We start from the raw sequence: 7,633 nt of genomic DNA, 5'->3' as shown, positions 1-7,633 counted from the left end.
TTTTGCGAACATTTATTGAGCGCCCTCCAAGTGCCAGGCACTGTGCCAGGGGCTGGGGCCTCAAAGACGGTCAAGGCAGAGAGGCTGGGTTTGAAGAACACCCAAGCTCGGGCGGGGGGACCGGTCAGACGCGAGGGCAACTCGCTGTAACAATGCAACGTGCTGGGAAAGATTTATCGGTGCTCGCTGCCCTGGGGGCGCGGAGAAGGGAGGGAGAAGCCGGGCTGGAAGAAGGCGGGCTGGATGCTGCCTGGGTGTAGGGGGTGGGGCTGCGTGGAAAAGGCGACTGGAGTCCAGGGGCTTCTCCTGGGGTGAGTTCTGAAATGGCAGTGATTATCCCCGACTTCTGTGCTGTCCCCCAATGCCCCAGGTGCTCTTCAGATCAGTTCACATCACATTAGCACCTGAGAGATAGCATTATTATTGTGGCTCTGCAATTGAGGAAACTGAGGCTCAGGGGTGGAGGGATGTGTATGGAGAGAACACGAACTGTTGGGCGAGTGAGCAGGTAGTTGTGGCTATCAGTGAGGAGTGGGCTAGGGGGTGTGTCCCCTTCCCTCAACCCAAGGAACATGAACGCATTTACTGGGAGGGGTGTACCCAGAGATTCAGTCTAGGAGCAAGTAGAGCATGTCACAGAGAGGAAATGAGTCGACAGGCCCTCGCAGCCTGCAGGGCACGGGGAGGCTGGGAGAGGCAGCAAATGTCATGAAGATATTTCCCTTCGTTCCTCAAAAAGTACTTAAACCAGTGCGCCTCAAAATGAAATGTTTCTGTGAATCACCTGGGGCTTGTGTGGGGTCAGAGTAGTGCCCAACTTTATTTTTCTTCTGACACAGGCTCCCAGATAATGTGATGCGGTTAGTCTGCAGACCACTTTAAGTAGAGAAAGACTATACAGATGCAATCACATTTTTACTTGGGGTATTCCGTTTTGGAAAATTATCAAGAGGCATCTAATCGATTTTTGACAAAGGTGCCAACAAATGGTATCAGAATTTATGTATGGGAGAAAGAGACAGATAGATAGAAATCTATGACATTTGACATTTGAAATGTCAAATCCCTACCTCACACCGCATACAAAATTCAATTTAAGAGAGATCAGAGACCTAAGTAAATTGATACAACTATTAGAAGAAAATACGTTTTCAGGTTTGGGATAAGCACAGATTTCTTAGAAAGGATACAAAAAGCATGGACCCTAAAACAATTGATAGACTTCATCAAAATTTAAAACTTGCTGGGAGCAGTGGCGCATGCCTGTAATCCCAGTAGCTGGGGAGGTTGAGGCAGGAGGATTGCAAGTTCAAAGCCAGTCTCAGCAACAGTGAGGCACTAAGCAACTCAGTAAGACCCTGTCTCTAAATAAAAATACAAAATAGGACTGGGGATGTGACTCAGGGGCTGAGTGCCACTGAGTACAATCCCTGGTACCCCCTCCCCAATTTAAAACTTACGTTTGTAAAAATACATATATCAAGAAAATAGGTAAACCACAGACTAGGAAGAAATATTTAATTTTGTCTTATATATATATATGACAAAAGACTTGCATTCTGAATAAAGAACTCCTGAAACTCAATAATAAAAAGACAAATAATCAAAAAATAGGCAAAAGATATGAATAAACATTTCACAAAAGAAGATATACAAATATAGGCATATGAGAAAATGGTAATCCAAAATCATTTGTCATCAGGAAAATGCAAATTAAAACCTGTCTTAGTTCTTGCTGCCATAACAAAATGCCATATCCTGGGTATTTTATAAACAATATAAATGTATTGCTTCCAATTCTAGAGGTTGGAAAGTCCAAGATCAAGGTGTCAGCAGGTTTAGTGTCTGGTGAGGTCATGTTCCTCCAAGATGGTGCTACATGGGTGTCCTCACATAATGAACGAAATAGAAGGGCATAAAAGGATGAATTCTGTGCTCTCCCATGATGGAAGAGGCCAAGGGGACCTGGGTGCTCTCCTCAAGCCCTTTTATAAGGGCATTAATCTGATTCAGATGTCCATCAACAAATGAATGAATACATACATTTTGATACACATGTACAATGGAGTATTTACTCATCAGTTATAAGAAACAAATCACTATGCAAAGATTATCCCCACTATGCAACAATATAGACAAATGTCAAAATACAGTAGATGAATGAAAGAAGGCAAATGTAAAAAAGTACAATATTGTGTGATTCCCGGGTCATTGTGATCTTGAGGCTGTCACTGCAGAGGCTTTGATTTGACTGGTACAGAACCCACTTTACTATTTTTATTGTCATTATTACCATCATCATTAGAGAAGTTGCCACAGAAGAGAGGGAAAATATCAACACACCATTTTTGAGAGTAGAGCTGTCAAAGAATTGCTTCCTCAAAAAAGCATGAGGCCCTGGTAGTTCTACAAGAGAAATCTCCCAAGCGTTTAAGGAACACTTATTTATAACTCCTCTGGAATGTAGAAATAAAAGGAAATCTTCAAAATTCTTTCTATGATAGAATAAGAGGAATTGATAATAAAAATTGTCAAAAAAGAAAAAAACTACAAATAGGTCTTACTTATGAATATTAATACAAAAATCCTAAAAACTATTATAACTAGCAGTTTTATCAGAACATCAAAAGAATAATACATGATGATGAAGTAAAGTGCATTCTAAAAATTATTTAATGTTTGGAAATTGAATTGTTTAATCTTTGGAAATCTTAGCTGTAAATCCGTAGAAGGCAATTTGTCAATAGGACAAAATTAAAATGTTTATATTCTTATAACCATAGGTGCTGGAAAGTCATCAGTACATAATTTTCTAAAATATCTCTCAAAAATGAAGTTGAGCTGTCACCTATAATTCCAGTGACTGAGGCAAGGAGCCTGAGGCAGGAGGATCGGGAGTTCAAAGCCAGCCTCAACAACTTATCGAGGTGCTAAGCAACTCAGTGAGACCCTGTATCTAAATAAAATACAAAAAAGGGTTGGGGATGTGGCTCAGTAATTAAGTGCCCCTGAGTTCAATCCCTTGTACCGAAAAAAAAAAAAAAAAAAAAAATGAAGTTGAACTAAAGGTTAAACATAAAGTTGCAACATGAAACAGCAATTCCACTCCTAGGTATGTACCCAAGAGAAATTAAACCATCTGTCTCTGCAAAATCTTGTACACAAAATATTTAAAGCAGTATTATTGATAATAGCCAAAAAGTGGGGAAAAAACAAATATCCATTAATTGATAAATGGATAAAATGTGACATATCCAAACCATGTAATATTATTTGGCAATGAAAAGAAATAAAGCACTGATAGGTATCATGGCATGAAAGGACCCCAAAACATTATGCTAAGTGAAAGGTGTCAGTCACAGACCACAGATCCTATTAGTCCATGAAAAAAATGCAAAATAGACAAATCTATAGAAACAGAAAGTAGGTGAGTGGTTGCCTGTGCTGGGGAGGCAGGCAGAGCAGAGGTGGGAAGTGACCGCTAATGACTGCGAGGTTTCTTTTCAAAAAGATGAAACCGTTCTAAAATTAGATTCTGGTGACAGTTGTAAAACTGTGAATATACTAAGAAAAATTGTATTGTACCTTTTAAAGAATGAATCTTATAGTATGTAAATTATAACTCAATAAAGTCGTTATTAAAAAAAAATGATCTAAGGGCTGGGAAGATAGCTCAGTTGGTAGAGTGCTTGCCTTGCAAGCACAAGGCCCTGGGTTCAATCCCCAGCACCGCAAAAAAAAAAAAAAAGGTCTAGCTAGGCACTGTGGCACATGCCTGTAATCCCAGCAACTAAGGAGGCTCAGGCAGGAGGATTGCAAGTTCAAGGCTAGCCTCAGCAACTTAGTGGGACCCTAACCAACTAAGCAAGATGCTGTCTCAAAATTAAAAAAAATAAAATAAAAATGGGGGATATGGCTCAATGGTTAAGTGCCCCTGGGTTTAATTCCTGGCACCAAAAACAAACAAACTAACTAACTAGCTAACTAAAAATAAATAAATATATAAATGGTCTAATCTGGCTCTTTGGGGCAGCACATCTGTAATCCCAGCTAATAGAGAGCCTGAGGCAGGAGGATCAAAAACTGTTGGTCAGCCTGGGTAATTTATAGTACCATCTCAAAAAAAAAAAAAAAAAAAAAAGGCTGGGGATGTAGCTCTGTGCATGTGGCCCTGGGTTCAATTCCCAGTATTTAAATAAATAAATAAATAAATAAATAAATAAGCAAGACTTACATATATGCTTTATAGAAGAAACTCACTTTAAAAATTAAAGATTCCAGGGCTGGGGATATAGCTCAGTTGGTAGAGTGCTTGCCTCACATGCACAAGGCCCTGAGTTCGATCCCCAGCACCGCAAAAAAAAAAAAAAAAAAAATTAAAGACACAGATATGCTAAAAGAAAATGAATGAAAAAAGATTTACCATGGAAACACTAAATGTGTTTGAATCTTTGATCAAACCTCAAGGTATCTACCAACATCAAAGCCATGTAATATCACACTGGATGTGTTGGTCAATAAGAGCAGGGGAGAAAAAGAAATAATTGACACAATGCTAGAATGAAGGAGACTGTACAAAAGTTAATGAAGTATGGTGAAAGGAAAAAAATTCGAAACTAAAATAGCAAGCAAAAGATTAAATACCAAGTTATGAACTTCATAGGAAAAGTGAAAGACCTATTGATACGTGGGAGGAAAGAAATCTTTCAAATGCTAGTAAAAAACATGAAAGATAACATATGACTCGAGTGGATAGGAAAAAGGATAGTTTGACAATTTAAAGGTTTAACATTCTGAAATAATCTCCAAAACCAATGCAATTCCAAATGAAATAAACAGTTTTCAGAGGGAATGTATTAAATGCCAAAATTGATTAGGAAAAATAACCCTTGGTGAATGGCAGGAAAGGGAAGAGTTTTGGCCTTGGGAGGTGAGATGGACGGTGCCACGCAACCTGTCACATATGAATCAGTTCAGATATGAAAACAAACGTTTCGTAATGAAGCGTCAGTCAACAGCTAAACAAAGAAATGAATGCACAGAAATACTCAGATATATGATACTTTTATTTACTTATTTTGTGGTAATGGGAATTGAACCCAGGGCCCTCTACCTCTTTAACTACACCCCCTTTATTTATTTTGAGATAGTGTCTAAGTTGCCAAGATTGACTCAAATTTGTGATCCTCCTGCCTTAGCCTCCAGAGTAGATGGGATTACAGGCAGTACCCTCTGCACTTTTAATTTTTGAGAAAGGTAACAAAACAAATGGGAGGAAAGAAATTACTAAAAAAATTTTTTTAAGTATGAGGTCGGCTTGGTGGCACACGCCTGTAATCCCAACAACTTGGGAGGCTGAGGCAGGAGAATCACAAGTTCAAAGTCAACCTTAGCCACATAGCAAGGCCCTAAGCAACTCAGTGAGACCCTGTCTCAAAACAAAATATAAAAAGGGCTGGGGGTGTGGCTCAGTGGTTAAGCACCCCTGGGTTCACTCCCTGGTACCAAAAAAAAAAGTATACTATTAGTGACCCTTCATGGGTAAAAAGGGGGAGAAAGAAAAAAGGAAGCAAACTAACTACAGCTCCCCACACTAAAATACTTCCTGATGGATTTATTTTATAATCTTGCAGTGAGGGAAGTCTTCCTTTTCTTCTTTCTTTCTTGCCTTTCAAATGAGCTAGGTTAATTCCGGATGGTACAGAACTCAGAGGAGGATGAAGACCAAAGAGCAGATTCTGGTAGAATTCTAGGCTGGGTTTCTTTTATATATTTATTTATTTATCTATTTATTTTGGTACCAGGGATTGGACCCAGGGACACTTAACCACCGAACCACATCCCCAGCCCTTTTTATTTTTTATTTTGATTCAGGGTCTCACAAAATTGTTGAGAGCCCACTGAGTGACTGAGGCTGGCTTTGAACTTGTGATCCTCCTGCTTCAGCCTCCCAAGTCGCTGGCCTTACAGGGTGTACCACCTTGCCCTGCTAGGCTGGGTTTTATTTTAAATTCACAGCTGAGGTAGGAACGGCAGCATGAAAACTGAAGAGACAGTGAGCCGCTGGGGCTTTTTCTTTTCTTGTTTTCCTATTTTTTTTTTTAAACAAAAGTTCATGCTTAAATTTACAACAGACTCTCATTCTGGTTATTGGTGGCAAAAGATGTTATAGCAGGGAATCCAGATGTTTGAATAGGAATGGAATCAAGGGTCACCATCATCTTAGGCATGCAGCTTACTTTTGACCAAATTTCTTAATGCCACCTGAGGCCAGGGGGCCCTTTCCCATGGCCTTAGCTTTTAGCTTCTGGAGTTTCTTCTGCTCCTCTTTTTGCTTCTGCTGGAAATCCTTATCTTCCTCGCCCATCTCCTTGCCTACATGTTGGGCCATTTCAGGGGTTTCTTGCCACCTTTGCCCCTGGACATTATGCATCCCCAAACCCTGCTCTTGAGGGAAGCCTTTCTAAGCAAAATCCACACCCAAATAAAGAGAAAGAATATATGTGAATAAAACATAAATTGTAAAATGTAAACTCTTATTTTTGCAACATAATATTGTATGCAATATGATCAATTCCTTAATTTAAAAGAGTTCATACAAGTCAATAAGATGAAAAAATAGAAAAATGGTCAAAAATTGATGGTCTACTACAAAAATACACATACAGCCACGTAAATATGTCCCCCCAAAATGTACAACCTCACTCATAATCAAATAATTCAAACTCAGGAGCAGAGGCATAAGTCTGCAATCCCACCTACTTGGGAGGCTGAGGTTGGAGGATCCCAAGTTAGAGGTCAGCCTGAGAAACACAGCAGGACCCGGTCTCAAAATAAAATAAAAAGGGCTGGGGACGTAACTCAGTGGTAGAGCACTTGCCTAGCATGTGCAAGGCTCTGGGTTCAGTCCCCAGTACTGAAAAAAGAAAAAATTCTAAACCAAAATAAAAAGTGATGTCCCTTTGTCACCTATTAAGGCAAAAACATTTAAATTTTGTAGGCATTCAGTGCTGTGGTGGTTGTGACAAAAATAAATATATTTATGCAGTTGGAAGAAATGCTAGTGGTGCAAACTTTCTGGATGAAAATTTAGCAATATGCTAAAAATGTTATATGTGCCTGTCCTTTAGCCCCAGGGACATTTGGACAAGCAGGTTGGAAGAAAAGACTAGCAGAAAAAGAGAGAAATTTGGGTGAACGAGAATTCAGAGAGGTAGTGGGGTGAGAGAGCTGAATTCCACAGCTGGGCAAGTGAGAGGAGAGCAGAGTTGGTCTAGATGGCTGGGAGCCCAGGACATGAGTCACCTCGCCTAGCCAGGGCTTTGTCAGAGTGCTCTGTCTAGAACAGCAACAGAGGCAACGGAAAGATGAGCTTCAGGCGAAAGGAATGAATGACTCTGGGTCTGTCTTTACAGGGAAAAAAGAGTGTAGGAAGCATACTTTGGAAAACATAAAATGCCAATAGTCCTTGAAGAGGTGACAGAGAGAATCTGTCATGGGTGTATATGGCTTCCTTTGGCATTCAGTCCAGATACCGAAGGGAACACAGAATCATTTCAAGACAAGAGACGGGCTCAGCTCTACACCTGCATCAAGAGCCAGGGCGTGGTGGCGCATGCTTGTAATCCCAGCA

The sequence above is a fragment of the Sciurus carolinensis genome, chromosome 3, assembly GCF_902686445.1.
Source record: "Sciurus carolinensis chromosome 3, mSciCar1.2, whole genome shotgun sequence".
NCBI classification, from domain to species: Eukaryota; Metazoa; Chordata; class Mammalia; order Rodentia; family Sciuridae; genus Sciurus; species Sciurus carolinensis.
This window is presented reverse-complemented; position numbering follows the sequence as displayed.